Below are 18,543 nucleotides of genomic sequence, written 5' to 3'. Positions count from 1 at the left end.
AATCTGAAGATGAAAACCAATGAAAGCCTGACGAAAGGAAATCGTCTGAATCTGTGACCGCCAGATGGCGCCAGCGGCTTTACAGTCAGCGAAGCTCAAGCTGTGCGAGGTTGCACAGGACGACCAGCAGGCGGCGTCGGCGCCCCGTGACAGGAGGTCTTTTTTTTTTTCTTTTCTTTTTTAAGAAACTTTATTCAAAGGTTTAGATCGGAGTACAAAGAGAACTACGCCAGGAGGTACATAAAGAGTTTACAAAGACAAAAAAAAGGGGTGGGGGGGAGGTAAAGAAGCGCAATATTTACACAATCATGAGAGTTTACAGAAAAATCGTCACGTATGTCCAAGGTCTTAATTGCTTTTTTTTGTTTCTCGTAAACCTGATGGAAATCATGTATTGTCTGAACTCACCACTGAGAGCAGAGAATGAGTTTTTTTTTCCTGGTAAATTTACATTCATGTATTTGAAATTTTGCCATCAAGATGATCAGATTGATAATGAAAGTTATTTTCTTTTTATTATTTTCCAGTTCAGAGAGCCCAAACGGTACATTACTCCCAAATAAAACAAAGTCACTATAGATATTGTTGGCTTTAAAGTCAGATATCATTCCAAAATGTCTGCACATAGGGGCAGTGCCAAAATAAATGGGTTCCAGTTTCAGTACTTTCAGAGCAAAACGTGCATTTTATGTCCATATCTTTTTTTTTTTTTTTTAATATTTTAACGATGCGTTCATTGGAGGGATAAACTCTAACTATAATTTAAAATAAATGTCTTTAACCTTATTATTTAACAGGTATCTGTTGGGGGGGAGCCAGACTTTCTTCCAGTCCGGCTGTTCTATGTATTTGCTCCAATATGAAATCACATATGGAACTGTGGTAATGTCCCTTTTAAATAGGAGTCTAATTAATTTTTTATTTGTTGTTCTTACCAAGGTTGCTAGTCAAACAAGCTTTGCCAACAGGGGTGTCTGATAATGATAACGGGAAGATGTTGAGTTTCCATTCTTGGTTGATATCTGAATAACATGCACACACCAGATGGTATCGCTGCAAACACTTTAGCAAAGTCTGCAGGTAAAACAGGTATTTTATACACAGATAATCTGTTGAACAGCTGTGCGACATGAACAATGTCATTAGCAAACCAGTGTTCAATGAAAAGAGACTTATGTTTAAATAAAATGTCCTTCTTGTTCCAAATATAGTAGTATGAGGCGAAACATTGTGCTTGAAGATAGGGGACCATGCGAGGAAGGCTTGCCGGTGAAAGGCTGACATTTTAACTGGTACTTTGTCAATATTGTAGTTACAAACTAAAAAGAAATGCAATCCACACAGTTTGGACAGAATATGAAAAGGGATAATGTTCCAAATAGCGAAAAAAAAAAAAAAAATTTCAACCAGTTAATCTTAAAGGTGTTATTTAAAGTGCAAACATCAAGATAATTGAGACCACCAGATTCATAATCATTTATCAGAACAGATTTTCTTATGTGGTGAGTTTTGTTCTTTCACAGAAAGTTAAGAAGTAGTTTGTCTATCTGAGTAATACTTTTTTGTCCACAGAGAGAGAGAGAGAGAAGCATATAATCGTGATAATCCTTCTGCTTTTCATAATAAAACTCTGCCTCTGAGAGAAAGATCGTAGCAGCCCATTGGTTCAACCTTTTCTGTGTTCTTTGTATCATAGGATCAAAATTTGTTAAAGATCTCTTTCTTTGGTCCTTGGTAATTGTTATTCCTAAGTAAACAACTTCATCTTTGACTGGGATTCCATAGATCGATGGATTTGCGTAATTCTTAATGGGTATAATTTCACATTTATTCATATTGAGACTTAAACCTGAGGCCTAGGAGAATTCAGCTATGGTGTTTATAGCAATTAGGACTTGGTTTTCATCCCTAAGAAAGTGGGTGGTGTCGTCTGCCAGTTGGATGATGGCAAGTTCTCTGTCTGTGATATTAACTCCTCTAACCTCGCTTGATTTGATGTAAATCAGCCAAGAGTTGAGCCGCCAGTAACAGAAAAAGAAAAGGTATGGTGAAGCAGGGCATCCTTGCCTAATGCCTCTGAATGGACATGCCTCCTGTTAGTTTAATTGAGCTGTTACTTTCTGTTTCTTATATTTCTTATGTGTCTTATGTTTCTTATACTTTCTGTTTCTTATATTTGTATACTGAATCTTGTGTTGTGTTTCAGCAGCTCTTGACAGACTGACGGCGACAAGACCAGCGAGTCAACACCACTCGCCGTCCTTTCAACCGCAGTTCACAGCTTTGCCCGCTAGAGGGCACTGTGGCGTTCAGCCTCATGAACCTGCGGACCAGTGGAGAGAAGAGGTCCGTGTTCCTGCCTTGGTTTCTAAACTTAAAGCTTTATTAAATAGACTATGAATAAATAAATGGGCTTCAAAAAAATTGTGTTCTATTTCAACAAAGTGAAATGACTACAACATCTAAAAACAAATTTCTAAAAAAAACAAAAAAAACAACAACAACAAAAAACGAATTAAAATGAACCAGAAGTCAGTCTAAATTACAGAAAACAATACAGCATGAAAAAAATCCTTATATTTCAAATTTCATTTTGGTTGACGTCTTCTTGCAGCGTTGACATCTGACTTGGTGGAATGTGTCATGTGACCCGTGTTTCTGACCCCTGGCTGATTAAAACATCATCAGGCGTGATTTCCTCCGCGGCAACGCGGCGTGTCAGAGGTCGATTTGCTCTCTTGACCCCCGCCACCTCGCCGCCATGCCCCCCCCCCCCCATCCCCCACCTCCCTGGGTGTGTTCTGGTAGACCGTGACGCTGCTCCAGGGCCGGACATAATGGGTTAATGGGCCGCTCTGGGACCCTCCTCGGGGACCTCAGGGGTCTCAGCAGCAGCAGAGTGACTTCTTCTTACTGCCTCAACCTTTAAGTTTCAACACAGCGTTTAAAAAAAACAACAAAAAGTTATAATTAAAAAATAGATACTGCATAGGATTTTATTAGTGTATAAATACTGCTGGTCATCATTGGGGACTAAATGTCAATGCAGCAAAGAAGCACATTGCTAGGCTAGCTAGGCTAGCAAGGTTGTGGTTGAACCTGCAGGGTTCATCTAGACCAGGGCTTGTCAAACTGTATAAAACATGAAGTCCCACCAGGGAGTTTAGTTCTTTATTGAAATGACTCTAGAAACACTGGAAACATGGAGGAGATACATCTGTTCATGACTGACTGACACTTTCAGTGTGAAGTGACTTGGTTCAGTTTGAAGTGACTTTGTTTAGTCTGAAGTGACTTGGTTCAGTGTGAATCAGTATGCTTGTGAGTCTTCAGCTCAGCATCTGGAACTTCCGGGGAACGGGAGAAAATGTTGATGAATCTCATTGAGACGAGTCGTGAACTTCCTCTACTGGACCAGAGTTCAGGTGAATGTGAGGACCATCTGTCTGTCATTTACCTCACCTGTGCAGACGTCTGATGACCTTTGACCCCCAGTGACATTCAGACTTGGTTCACAGACTTGGCTCTCAGATGAAATCCGATTCGGAGCCGCATGTGAAAGCGGCTCCGAATCTGATTGGCTGATTCGGTTCCGGTTCACACTGGATCCTGACAGCTGATTGGCTGACGACGGATGTGGAACCGGTCCGAGGCGGTGAGGCTGTTCCAGAACCTCAGAACCCGTCGGTCCGCTCGGCAAGCAGGTGTGGACTCGTTAAGACGCTGCCTCGTTAAAACCTCGTTAGCGCTGGGCTGTCACTCTAGGCCCCGCCCACTCCTCATCCGCCCAACATTACCTCATGGTCAGCGCCGGAATGAAGAGAACATGAGAGAGAGAGAGGAAGAGAGGAGTCGTTAATTAACGAGCGGCTAAATAAATGATAACAACTGGGTCACAGCGGGGGTGGGGGGGGGTTGAGCGGCCGACCGATGGGAACGTGGCGGCGTTCCCGTCCCCACAACCCCCCCAACAGTTGCGCTTTGTGGCGCAGAAAAAAACCCTCCGACCTTCGTTAATTTGCATAAAAGCAACAACACACTGTCCTCTCTCTCTCTCTGTCTCTCTCTGTCTCTCTGTCTCTCTCTCTGTCTCTCTGTCTCTCTCTCTCTCTGTCTCTCTGTCTCGCTCTCTCTGTCTCTCTGTCTCTCTCTCTCTCTCTCTCTTTCTCTCTCTCCAGTGCAGACGTGCAGGGTGATGTGTCGATGGATGTTCTTGTTTTATGATTCCCCCTGTGCTCGTATCATCCACACACACACACACACACACACACACACACACACACACACACACACCCCCTCCTGTGAGTGTAATTAAACCAGGAGGCTCCTGGTCCCACAATGGGCTTTTGTCTTGGGGGGGGGCTGCATATTAATTAGGAGGCGACGGTGAGAGAGCCAATCAGGCGTGTTAAACAGATGACACGCTGGGACAAATATGACTCCGCCTTCCCCTCTCTCTCCCCCTCTCTCGCTCGCCCCACCACTCTTGCCTCCAGCAGGTGGGGTAATTAGCGAGGAGAGGCGGCGGTGAGGACCAATCAGAGGTGGGCTGGGTGGGTTGGGGGGTGGGGAGGTTGTCAGTGCGCAGCGTGGCAGCAGGGGGCAGTGTGGAGTCAGCTGGTCCCCGGCCCCTCCCCCTCCCCCTCCGGACCGCGGCCTCGTAAAGGGCGACCAATGAAGGTGGGGGGGGCTCTGATTGGCCCTTTTCCACCACTGCCTGGAAGGGGGGGCACACATACTTACACACACACACACACACACACACACACACACACACACACACACACACACACACACAGTCAGTGTTTCTTCTCTTTCTCTTTTCCTGGAAGTGAATCTTGTCCTTCACTCTGATCTCCTTCCTCCTCCAGCACGACCCATCATCCCTCTCTGCCACCCCCAGAGTGTGTGTGTGTGTGTGTGTGTGTGTGTGTGTGTGTCCTGGGACCTCCGCTGCTGGCACTGGGTTCTGAGCTGTGTGAGTAAACGACGCCCTCTCCTGCCCACCGCAACAAAGGAGCCTTTCTCAGCCTCAATGGGCGCCATTAACGCCACCGCCGCTGCTAGGCTCCGCCCACACAGGATGCTGGGCTTCCTGAGGTGGCACACACACACACACACACACACACACACACTCACACTGGGTCGTTGGAGACAGGAAGCCCAGGGCATGATGGGAGATTAGTGCCAGGCTGGACAAAGAGGCTGTGAAGTGGCCGTTAGCCCACATGCTAATTAGCTCCTCTGACTTTTCCGGAAAGAAGGACACGCTGATCCATGAGCTCCCACTGACTGGAGCTGCTGCTGCTGGTGGTGGACTGGTGGTGGTGGTTGCTTGAGGAACTACTGGGAGTTCAGGGCTCCAGCTAACTGACAGCACTGAAACAGGAAGTAGCACCACTGGGCAGAGACTGCACAGGAACAGATCAGAGCAGCTTCTGGAAGGAGTTCGGAAAGATGGAGAAGAAGGAGATGAAGGAGGAGGAGAGGAAGAAGCAGAAGCAGCAGCAGCAGTAACAGCAGCTCTGGCTTCCTGTACGAGCTGTCATGTGACTCCAGGGTGGGAGGGGCCACCTCACTGCAGGGAATGGCTGCTTACCCCCTCCCCCTCCTCATGTTGCTGGTGTTGATTGGTCCACTCGATGTAAGAACATTAGTGATTGACAGCAGTCTCAGCACCACTGGAGACTCACTGCACCATCAGCTGTGCTTCTGCTGCTGCTGCACTAGAGGGCGCTGGACAGAGAGAGAGACTGGCGATGGTCACTTAGAAATAATTTAAAAAATGATTTTCTGAATTTTGTAAAACCAATTGGACATGAATTGTGCCAATTCAGCATCTGCTGTCCTTCTTGTCCACCTTGCAGTCTCTCCATCGACTGCAGGGCTGTGAAGGGGGGAATATGAAGAGAAAGTCTCACCTCTCATTGGTGGAGTTCTGCTCTCTGATTGGTTGGCAGTGACGGGGCTCTGGCCTGGTGGACCTGATGGACTGAATCACTGGGATCCTGTCTTTCTCTTTTTATTTTCTCCTCCTCTTCCTCCTTGACCACCACCTCCTCCTTCTCCTCTTCCTCCTCCCCCTCCTTTTCCTCTTCCTCCTTGTCCTCCTATTCCTCCCCCACCTCCTCCTCCTCTTCTTCCTCTGTCTCTTCCTCCCCCACCTCTTCCTCTTCTTCCTCCTCCTCCTTCTCGTTGCTCCTTCAGTTCCTCCTCTGTGCAGCTGCCAGTTTTTATTCATGAGTTGTGTGACGATGTGTGTGTGTGTGTGTGTGTGTGTGTGTGTGTTAAATGGAAATGGCAGCTGTTTGTTTACGCGTTCCCACGACTCGGTGCCAATTACCCCCCCAGCCCCTCCCGCTCTCTCCGGCAGCCTGTCGGCTCTGATTAGCCGGACCCCCGTCACAGGGGCCCGGCCCCCCCACAGGGCCCCTGGACCAGCCAGCAGGCCGGAGAGGAGCCTGGTGGCGCCTCCATCCTCCACCGCTGCTCTTTTGGGTTTTGGTTTCACATATATGGCGTTGGATGTTCAAATAAGTAAAAAATGTAAAGTAAAAAAAAATCATATTTTATGTGAAATTTGAATACTTAGGTCAAAAGAGGACGCATTTGAAGGGCGCATTTGGAGTGTCCTTCAAATTCTAGTGAATTAGGATAAGCCTTATATGATGTAACTGGCCTTCAAATGCAGGCTTGGAAGGATGCAGACCCTGAGTTGAGACACAGCCTTATGCTGTGTCTCAATTCAGGGTCTGCACCCTTCAGACCAAGTGTCCTCCGTCTGAAGAAAGCGTTCTTCGAGGACCCAGCCTAGAAGGACGGACCAAACCCCGCCTCCCTGTAACCACACAACGTATTTCCTCGTTGCGTCACCGCCGCTCCCTCCTGCTGGCCAACCCCAGAGGTGACGTTTTTATAGCATCAAGCTAACCATTGGTTTGCCATCTAATGATGTTGTTCGATATTCAAATAAATAAAAACCAGATGCTAAAACTGCATATTTTATGTGAAATTTCAATACTTAAATTTAAATGAAGTGTCTTAACCAGTAAATGCCGCTAATTTCAGCTGACTTCCCAAGATCTCACGATGCTTTGCAGCAGCACGCAAAGCATCATGGGATACATAAGTACGCGAAGGATAGTAGCGGTGCATCCTTGGAATCGGCTAAAACGAGGGCGCATTCCGAGTACGCATTTTGAGCGTCCTAAGCACCCTTGGGAATTGGGACAAGCCTTCGTGCAGTGCTATGACGCAACTTCCTTTCAAAATGCGTACTTCAAGGATGCAGACCCTGAATTGAGACACAGCATTAGCCTCTCTTCTTTTGAAAGCTCCTCCCCTTTGTCTTCCTGCTGCCGGCCCACTTCCTGTTTCCTGTCCTGCCTCATGCTTCCTACTTCCTGCTTCCTAAGGCCCTCGGATGGCGTCGCCGTGACGACATCACCATGAGAAAGCAACTCCTCGCCGCCGCCACGCCGCACTTATTTGACCTCTGACCCCTCCTTTGTGTGACCCCAGACAGCAAATTGCTGCAGTGGTGGTTGAGTCTCTCTCTCTCTCTCTCTCTGTCACTCAGACGCACACACACACACACGGCCACACGCTCCCACACTCTCGCCCAGCCCAGACGGTCTGAGTTTTAATTGCGGGGGGGGGAGTAGAAACTCCAGAAGCTCCCGAAGCTCCAGGTCCAGAGTGAAACCGTGTCAGTGGAGTCAGAGCCCTGGGCCTGGCTGAAGGACGAGAAGGTTGGTCCTCCTGCCTGGTGGCTGGTGAAGGTTCAGCAGGTTCAGTGGAGGTGGGGTCTCCACTCAGGGTCTCCTCATCAACAGCCTCTCACCTCTGATTGCTCATTGTTGTCGGGAGGAGGCGGAGCTTGGCTGAAGGAGGCCATCAGCACGCTCAGGGCTCTTCACCACCGAGGTCAGAACCTTCTCCCAGCTCCTCCTCCTCACCCTCCTTCACCTCCTGCTGGTTGGTCCTGGATCAACTTGCTGCAGCTGCATTACTGCAACAACTGGAAACTGGAACTTGAGCAAAGTGAGAATCTGCCAGTTTGTCTCCGTCCAAACATCAGAGCGCCATCAGCTGAGGAGGAAACAAGGAAGCTGCTTCTCAATCTGGTGGATGTTTGCAGCGGTTGGTCTGATTGCAGCTGGACAGCAGCAGCAGCAGAAGAAGAAGAAGAGGAGGAGAAGAAGTAGTGAGAATTGGTCTTGGTGGAGGCCAACAACCGAGGCAACCGAGGCTTCAGAAGCTGGAACCTCTGGAGACTTTGGGCTTTTTTCAGGCAGAAAGTTGAGCGCCGCTGTGTTAAAAAAGTTCATGTCAGTTTTGGATTGTGCTGCTCAGCTGAGGAGAAGACTTCACTTCCTGTTCGGCAGTCAGCTGATCGCAGTGGAGCTTTAATTCACCTCTGATGTCTCATCTTCAGCTGAAATATTGAAGGAAATTACACACAGAAAAACCTACTGTAACTTTTTAATGTATATATATTTTGACTTAGCTTTACTTTATCTTTACAGTCAAATCACAAAAGCATTTATTGTATTTTTTTATAATCACGTTTTTTGATTTTGATAAAGAATATTTTAGGTAAATAATTTAGAAGTAGCTACCTTAAAGGATGTAATTTTGCTGCAGATGGGTCTTGGAGGGAACACACACACACACACACACACACACACACACACACACACACACACACACACACACACTGAGCTGTAATCCAATCAGGGCTCCTGAATGGGGGGGAGGGGCAGCATGTGGATTAAGGTGTAGAACAGCCTGGTTTTCAGCAGCAGGGCCCCTTGCTCACTGTGGGGACCCTGGGGGTGGGGGGCTAAGGGAAGCGTGGGGGCAGCTGTGGGGTCCCGCGACTCGCCCGCCGTCAATCAGGCAGCCGCTCCCCAGAGATTAGACTAATCCCGCCTCAAAGACTCCCAGGTCCACATCAGTCGGAGCTGCTTCAACTGGTTTAAAACCTGATTTCACCGCCTTCACTTTATTTCTTGTACTCCCTGTTTATTATGTTCATGGTGTTCAAGTCTTTTCTGGGTTCCTGGTGCCACCAAGCACCGCCTCTGTCATTACCTGTTCCTCCCCCATACCTGAACACAACTCTGCCTCCAGTCAGAGACCTGTTTGCTGGATGTCATGTTGCAGTTTAGAGATTACAGGTTTTTTATCTGTTTTTTTTGCATATTCATTTATTCTGCAACAATCTTAAAAAAAACAAAAGTGAGTTACTTCCAGGAAATTGAGTCTAATTCACTTCTGGTGTTCTTTTTCTAACTTTGTTCGGTGTTTCACTATGGGGAATCACTCTCGCGTGACCAGTTCTGGAAGCTCCAATGACACAACGTCTGTCCATGATAGACAGTTCGAACTGTACCTGGGGCCCGCCCCTACCCACTACTACAGTCGACCCACTCCTTTCCAAGCATTCTCGCTTTCTTCCCGTGTGAAGTGAACGGGAGCTCCCTCAGCGCGTCCAGGCTAGCCACCAGGTGCTGCTAAACTGTTCGTAGACGTCCCGTTAAGGATTGCGTCGCCGAACGCGGTTTCCAGTATCGGCTTGGATCCGCTGGGTAGGTGTCTTCAGGACACTTGTTGGCTTCGACGGGAGTAGTGTTCGTTTAAAAATGTACTGCTCTCTGGCAGCACAATAGTTACGTGTTGCGCTGTTAGCAAGTCAAGTCGGCTGAGGCTAACGTGTCACAACGAGCCTCGTTCGGTTAGCATTCATTTGTTAGCTGAGCTGAGCGCGGTGTGTCCGCTAACGTGTTGCGACGAGTGCACACTCGTTTCTCAGCAAATTTTTCGGTCTTCATTGTATGCCACAATGTATTCAGCCCCTGCCAAAGGGCAGGAGACAAAGGCTGCGGGTTCTCTGTCCCGAGAATGCCCTGCGTCGTGCGGGTCGCAAATCTCGGGAAGGGATCCCCACCCCATGTGCATAGCTTGTATGGGCGTCACTGGCGGATCCCCAATCTTGTCCCCATTGCACCACAATGCGGGAGAAGATTTTGGAGAGGAGACTGAGGGTTTGCGGTAGCCAGTAGTCACGACCCATGTCTGCCTGCTGCCTCAACACGGTCTACAACCACATACCATCCCCCGCCAGCTACACGGAGCTGGGCGGACATGATGGAAGAGGAGTCCCCTGATATGCCTCCACTCTTTGAGGATATCTTGGGGATGGAGCAGGACATAGAGGAGGCTGACGACGACTTTGGGATGAGATCTGCGTGGTCAATGACTTCATCCTGCGTTCCTGTGTGAGGGGTGCTGTGCAGGGTAGCGGACGCATCATGGGGCTTTCTGTGGCTGGTGAGAGAGCGCTATGGCTGAACCTCTCAGGGTTGAGTGACGCACAGAAGGCAGACGTCATGGATGCCAAATATGACCCCACCAAAGGTCTTTTTGGTCCAGCTCTCCAAAAAATGAGAGAGACCAGCGCACTCAAGAAACAGGAGGGTGACGCCTTTGACCTTTGTCTCCCAAAGAAGCAAAAACCCCGCCCCCCTCAGACTCAGAGGAGCGGTTTTGCAGCAGCTGCTGGGGCAGCACGTGGGATGCCAGGGGGCTCTAAACCGTAGAGACAGACCAGCGGTCAGCAGGCTAATCAACAGCCCCGCTCTGACTCTGGCAAGCCATGCGGGAAGCATTCTTTTGCCGCTCCCCAGTCGTGGAGATGGGAAGAGGAAGAACCCTTCCTAACCCCTGCTCCTTCTCGTCCTCCTCCTCTTCCTCCTCAAAAAAGAATAAGGAGGAAGGAGAAGTGCCCCAATGCTCTTGGTTCAAGTTTGCTGACAGTTCTCAATTCAGCAGGAGTTCACTCTTGGCAGTTTCCAGAGGAAAAAGAGCAGGGGCAAGTGAACCCACAGTGTCACCAAGCACAGTCAGTGTTCAAAATAAAGTGTTCAGCTTTGCAGCCAGGCCAAGAGCCGAGGGCAAAGCACAAAAACAAGTTCTGAACAGGGGCGTGGACCTGATGTCACGAGGGAATGCTCTTTACGGGGAATGGACTCTTCATCCTCAGGTGGTGCGTAAAATATGGCAGAGGTACGGTCAGGCTGCCGTAGATCTCTTCGCCTCGCAGGAAAACGCTCAGTTCCCTCTATACTCCCTGTCAGACGTAAGCGCTCCTCTGGGCGTGGACGCACTAGCGCATCCTTGGCCCAGGATGTTGCTCTATGCATTCCTACCCCTGAGTCTAATCTCTCCCACCCTGGCCAGGGTGAGGGACCAGGGGTTCTCACTGATTCTGGTGGCCCCTCGGTGGCCAGCCAAACACTGGGTGACGGAGATAGTTCAGCTTCTGGTGGGAGAGCCTTGGCCTCTGCCCATACGCAGGGACCTCCTGTCTCAAGCCAGAGGGGAGATTTACCACCCCAACCCAGACCGACTGATGTTGTGGGCCTGGCTGATGAGAGGTGGAACCTGAATGCGGCTGGTTTGCCGGAACGGGTCGTAGATACTATTCAGAACACTAGAGCTTCTTCTACTCGTTCACTTTACACTTGTAAGTGGTGGGTTTTTGATAAGTGGTGCCGTGTGAGGAACACGTTTCCTTTTCATTGTTTAGTGGTTGAACTGTTGTGTTTCTTGCAAGATTTGGATGATAAAGGAAAGGCCTTTTCAACTATAAAGGTGTACTTGGCAGCTATTTTAGCATGTCATGTTGGTTTTGGGGATAAGTCTGCGGGACAGCATCCCCTGGTTAGCCGTTTCATGAAAGGAGCTTGAAGGAAACATTCGGTATCTAGACCCTTGGTTCCCCTTTGGGATCTGTCAATCGTGTTGGAGGCTTTGTCTCAACACCCATTTGAGCCTTTGGATGGAGTGGGGCTAAAGTTTGCTTCGCTGAAAACTGTTTTACTGTTGGCTGTAACTACAGCAAAACGGGTTGGTGATATACATGCGTTATCTATTCAACCCTCTTGCTTGCGTGTGTTTAAAGCCGAATCCAGCGTTTGTTCCAAGGTGGTGGGCCTCATACAAGTGTAGCCGGATTGAATTAAGGGCGTTTCATCCTCCGCCTTTCTCGTCAGAAGAAGAGAGAAGGCTCAACACTTTGTGCCCAGTACGTGCACTACAGGTGTATTTAAATAGGACAGCAGCTTTCAGGAAAGTCGACCAGCTGTTTGTGTCATGGGCAACTCCTCATAAGGGAAAGCCAGTGTCTCATCAGAGACTCTTTCATTGGATTGTGGAGGCCATTTCCATTGCCTATGGTTGTAGAGGCCTTCAGGCCCCACAAGGTTTAAGGGCTCATTCAACTCGGAGTATGGCCACTTCATGGGCTCTGTTCATGGGGAGTCTCAGTCCAGGATATTTGTGAGGCGGCAAGCTGGGCATCGCCCCACACATTTGTTAGGTTCTATAGAATGGATGACTCAGGTCCTTCTGTGGCACAGGCAGTGCTTGACACAGCAGTGCCAGAGGCGTAGACGGGAAAAGGAGGTTTACGTCTCTAAAAAATAGTGCTTCGGGATGCTCATGCATTCCAGGAGTTGTCTATGTCTCCCATAGTGAAACACCGAACGCAGTTAGAAAAAGAACGTTTGGTTACTTAATGTAATCCCTGGTTCTTTGATAACAGAGTGAGGTGTTTCACCAACATGTCCCTCCTTGCATGGACACGGTAAGAAAACTGTTGAGAATGCTTGGAAAGGGGTGGGTCGACTGTGGTAGTGGGTAGGGGTGGGCCCCAGGTACAGTTCGACCTGTCGGTCATGGACATACGTTGTGTCATTGGAGCTTCCAGAACTGGTCACGCAAGAGCGAGAGAGAGATTCCCCATAGTGAAACACCTCACTCTGTTATCAAAGAACCAGGGATTACATTAAGTAACCCAACATTTTGTGCTCATCCATCCAGGTGGAGGTTGACCAGCCTGCAGAGTCCAACTGCTCCAACCGACCAATCAGAGACGAGAGTCACTACTTTGCCCCCTGCAGGTGACGACAAATAACTGCAGCTTCCTACCAAACTAGAGAAACAGCATGTGAGGTGAATTGAGAACTGTAGATTGTCACTAGGTGTGTGTGTGAGTGTGAATGGTTGTGTGTCTCTATGTGTCCCTAATAAAGTGGCCACTGGTCCAGGGTGTCACCCTGCCTTCACCCAGTGACACCCTGTGGGAGAGGCTCCAGCAGACCCCCCACACCCTGAGAGCAGGAGGAAGAGGGGATTGTGGATGGATGGATGGATGGATGGATGGATGGAGGGAGGGATGTTCCTTTGTCTATCGATTTTTTTCCCTTTTAATTAGTTTCAGTGAGTCTGAAACACTGTCTGTCCATCAGGTGGCGCCCAGGTGAGGAAAACTGGCCCAGCGGCAGCAGCAGCAGATGCACCCTTTGACTTTATTTATCAAGTCAAAGAGTGCATTAACAGGGAACACACACACACACACACACACACACAGGCCGTGCAGGTTAAAATGTATTCCATACATATAATTTTTTACATTTCAATATATTATTGAAGAGGCAGCTGCAGCCAATTAAACTCCATTATGAACCGTAAATGATTCTCTGATTGTGTTTTTACTGTTGGTTAAAAAGCTTCTTGGATTTATTTATTTATTTAAAAAACATGTTTCATACAGTTCTCTGCAAAAAGAACAATTTCTCACCAACAAACAACAGACGGCAATCACTCTGTCACGCCCTGTCACTCCCAAGTGTTGTGTGGTCATAACGTGTAGACGTTTTCTATTTCTCTGTCAGGACGGCATAGACACACACACGCACACGCACACGCACACACACACACACACACACACGCACACACACACACACACACACACACACACCGCCATCATGCTAATTCTGCACGCTCACATCTCCATCAATTAACTGCTGAGCTTTATGGCCTTGTGTGTGTGTGTGTGAGTGTACCCCCTCTACATGCCTCTAAAACACACACACACACACACACACACACACACACACACACACACACACACACACTAGCTGTGTTAGTTGCCAAGGTAACTGCGGGCTAGCATGAAAGGGAGCATGAAGGAAGGTGGCATGAGTGTGTGTCTGTGTGTGTGTCTGTGTGTGACTATGTATTGTATGTGTGTGTGTGTGCATTAGTGCACTGTTCTTGTCTTTGACCCATAATGCAATGTGTGTGGGGGAGGGTGGACATTAGCAGAAGGAAGGTGTGGAGACTATCAGACTGGAGGGCTGGAGTTGCCAACCATCCCTTCAAATACACAATTGTCCCGCATTTGAGGATGAAATGTTGCGTCCCGTTCTGAGTGGATGCTAGACGGGGTTTGTCACGTATTTCTGAGTCGTCTTGAGCGTCAATTTATTTTGGATGCAAACTCATGTTTCCATAGAGTTTGCGTTCAAAACTGATCTACTAATCTATGTAGCTGCAGGCAACACCGTTGCACAACCCATTCACAACTACTGTGTACTGGCTGTGTAGGGTAGGAGGCTATGAATCAGGATCGCTGGTTCTTTTCAGCAGCAAATGAAAATGGCTGAGGCTCCTCCTGTACTGTATCGGCTGTATTTAATAAATTCCTCTGTAGAAGCCATCCATCCTGCACTTTATTGATGATGATGTTGTATAAAAATATAGTCAATAAAAAGATTTCAATACAATTTAAACATTCAGTTTATTTCTAAGGTCTATTGGAAACAAAGCAGTTCAAACTATGTGAACCATATAGTTTTTTGAAACCCTATTTTAACTTTGATGATTGCCCACTAGTGGGAGCCACTGGCCTGTGATGGTCATGGCCCCGAGCACTGCGGGAGGGAGGGAGGCCTCCTTTATTTTTCTCAATGAAAGTTGGGAACACTATATGCACCGCCAGAACAAACCAAGCCCCGCTGTGTGTGTGTGTGTGTCTGTGTGTTGTTGTTGTTGTTGCTGCACCCTGGACATGTTGTGGTTTCATAGGTGTGTTTTAGTGACTGAGGACACACACTTCCTCCTTGTTGACCCTCCATTGTGCAGAAGTCCACTCAGTGTGTGTGTGTGTGTGTAGAGGGTGTTTTATGAGCTGTTGGTGTGCCTGACCTTTGGCCTGTGACAGGTCACAGAGAGTAAAACAAACACAGTGTGGCCTCTCAATAGGACATCATACATCAGCAACGACAATGTGTGCTGTTCCGGCTCATTAGGTGGATTTGACCTCTGACCCCTGGTCAAGGACACACACAGAGTCACCCCCTGACAAGTTTGCTTTTGTCAAACCCTCTTGAACTCTCACTCTCACTCTGTTTGGGAGGAAACAGTGACAATAAATGTCATGAAGATGTGAACATTTCGTCCTGGGGCCCGTTGCATGAAACTAGGATAAGGGATTAAGCCGGGATATGTTGGTCATCCTGGATGAAATTATCCATGATCCGGTTGCACAAAAGTAGGATAGGTGGAAGAGCAACATGTTATGGTATAAGTTACCATGGAGATTTATTCTGTGGAGTGAACCTGCTCCAGACCAGGTTAAGTTCCATTTAATCTCACTCCTTGTCTCAGTAAACAGTCACCACCAACGGAAACCAATAGTTATTCCACTCAACACTGCCCATTGTTATCACATTCAACTGACCCACTGTCATTATTTCAACGTTTGGAATCATTTAATTTCAATCATTATAGAGAAATGAGTTGAGATCATGTTGGAATCATTTGATTATTTCTTACATAACTTATACTTTCCCCATGCATCCTATATAAAAAATACACATCCCGTATAAACATGAATACACATCAAAGAGTAACATGAGGTTCTTTTTGTGACAGTTGACGGTCCTGTCACTATGCCTCCAATTGATCATGCACCCTGGCGACTTGGCCGAATGGTTAGTGCGCATGGCTATCACCTGCGAGTCTGGGGTTTGAAGCCCGCCTGGACCCTTTGCGTCTTGAGGTTTCTATTTACACCTCACAAGCTGCAAATGGTTAGTTTATTATTGTTGTACCTTTTCTTCAATTCAATGTCATGATATCTGCAACCTTAAAGAATAGATATTTCAACTGTTCCCTCTTCTCACTTTTTATTACCATAAAGTGTTTTAATATTTCTGAGAAGTTGCATTTCATGGTACATTAAGTGCATTTCTTCTATCCTTATAAATTATGCCAGAGTTTCAACTTCCAACCAATCATAGCACCAAGGTAGGATTACAGATAAAAAAAACTTTCATCTCTTTTTAGGTCAAAAGGTGCATACATGAAACAAACAGACACCATCATAATTCAAATGACCTTTATTTATTTTAAGATGTGTCATGTTCTTGGAGCTGGGAGACGAAAGGAGAATAATAATTACTACTATATCTGTGTTCCAGTCAGCATACAGTGTGCATTGAAAGCATGACTCACCTCTCACTGAAGTTTTTTAATTTTTTATTTCAAGGTTGAGTTTTCTTATTGTTTCCCTTTTTATTTCGGACTCCAATAAACTGTCTGCAGTTTTTACCTTCTTGTATTGTATGCCCAAATCAGCCAGTTGTATTTGCTGCTGTAGATGCTGGCATACAATTGTCTGATAACTTATGAGTTCTGTTTACTCATGACAATTAGCACAGCACAGTGGCAATTTTGCATCATGGGAATTTCCTTCCATTAATTCCCACTATGTTGCCAGGATGGCTCTCTCCATACACAGCATCCAGAGTCCTGTTACACAAAATAAATTTTGTGTCGGCACCAAATGATGCTAAAAAAGAAGGTGAGCAGGCACCTTCTGCATACAATGTACACTTGTGTATCTTAAATATTAGTTACACACACACACACACACACACACACACACACACACACACGATGAACTTTTTTTAAGCTCAAACGGAAATTCAGTGAAGTCAGTGAACTCGTGTATTTATCAAAATTGTTACGTTGTTGTTTGTTGGAGCTACATTTACACAATTTCACTCACATCTGCAATAAATTCCACCTACAATTTCAACTGGTTCATAATCGGAGTACGACTTTTTCGGATATGATTATTATTCTTAACTATTATGATCGTAATTGCGATTGTTCCAGCGGAGGAGCGAGTTCGTATTTGCGCGCTTCCTACGCATTCAGACGGTCTGCGATACTTTGCCACGCTTTTCTCTCTGTTTTAACGCTGCGGTGGTGTTGCCTTTCTTCTGTATTGCTTCTTTTACCTCCTCATGAGCCTCCATGAGGATTTCCGCCTCGGACGGGAAAAGGACGCCGCTCTCGTTGTCATGGCGAATACTTGATTCTGAGCTCGATAACGGGGGTCTATCTGAGGAAGCCGCGTGCGCGCACTTATCCAGGATAGGTTCCACCTGGCTTGATGAATCCGTGTGCTCTCATCCTGAATTTGTTGTGTTGTGGATTGGTTGAGCGCGGCTTACTTACTCATCTAGGATGACGGAATTCTACTTTCATGCAAAAGGGCCCCTGGTCAGTTCAAGTCTGAAGGTGCTGACGCACCAGCAGAGAATTTCAAGAAAACCTCTTGAAGTCAATGCAACTTTCCACACCAGCAGCGAGTTTCCATGGAGCGAAGAAGCGGCTGTTATTTTTTCACTGTTGTGTCAAATTTTTCGGAGGTGAAAAGGCGAATGGCCTCTGACCAACCTTCAAATTGTCCCACGGCCATTCTAAAGTTCTCCTGGATGGTGTTGAACTCACCGTCTCCTCTTAAGGTGTAGAAGGCAGTGGTTCGATTTATGCTCGTAAAACAAAACTTTGCTTTGCCTTTTGCCCAGTGTGTAAGGACCTTGAGAGTCACCTTGAAGGTCAAGCAAGGTCCAAAGGTCAGACTCAAACTGTCTTGAGATGTGGCTCAGAACCACAACCAGAACTAGTGGAGGCTCCGTGTGTGTGTGTGTGTGTGTGTGTGTGTGTGTGTGTGGCCTTGAACTTGAATTCCCTCATTGTACCCTTGACCTTTGACCCTTCCCCTAATGCCTGCCCTTTGTGAAGCTGTCGCCACGAGCTCCTCCCTCAACATTCTGAGCCACGCCCCCTATGTGCGGAGCCACACCCCCTGTGTGCTGGGCCACACCCCCCTGTGTGTGTGTGTGTGTGTCTGGGGGGGCGTGGCCAAGCTGCTGGCTGAGAAATGTCCCAGTGGGGAATTTTGTTTTCCCAGAATGCTAATCTCAGACGGGGGGGGGCTGAGATTTATCCCGCCTCTCCCGACCGCCAGGGGGCCTCTGTCCGCTGATTGGCTGAGGAAGGTTTTATATTTATTTTATTTCCAAGTCCAAGCAGCATCGTTAAACTGCTGAACTCTGGTCCAACTCTGACCCATCTGCACCATAAATATTGATTTAACACGACTGTAAACCCAGTTTGACCCCCCAGTGACTGACTGGGACAGAGGAGCTACACCTGGGGGGCCGCCGTCTCCACCTCCATCGCTCTGGTTTCCTCCCACCATTCTCTGATTTCACTCACAGCTTCCTCCCAACTTCTTCCAAACTTTCTTTGAACTTCCTCACATTCAGGATCGCACTCAAAACGCTGGTCTGAACATCTTGACAAACATCTCAGAGAGGAGGGAGGAGGAGGACG

The sequence above is a fragment of the Nelusetta ayraudi genome, unplaced genomic scaffold (genome assembly GCF_046127955.1).
Source record: "Nelusetta ayraudi isolate G7.1 ecotype Tasmania unplaced genomic scaffold, CSIRO-AGI_Nayr_v1 ptg000003l, whole genome shotgun sequence".
In the NCBI taxonomy this organism is placed as follows: domain Eukaryota; kingdom Metazoa; phylum Chordata; class Actinopteri; order Tetraodontiformes; family Monacanthidae; genus Nelusetta; species Nelusetta ayraudi.
Note: the sequence above shows the minus strand (reverse complement) of the source record.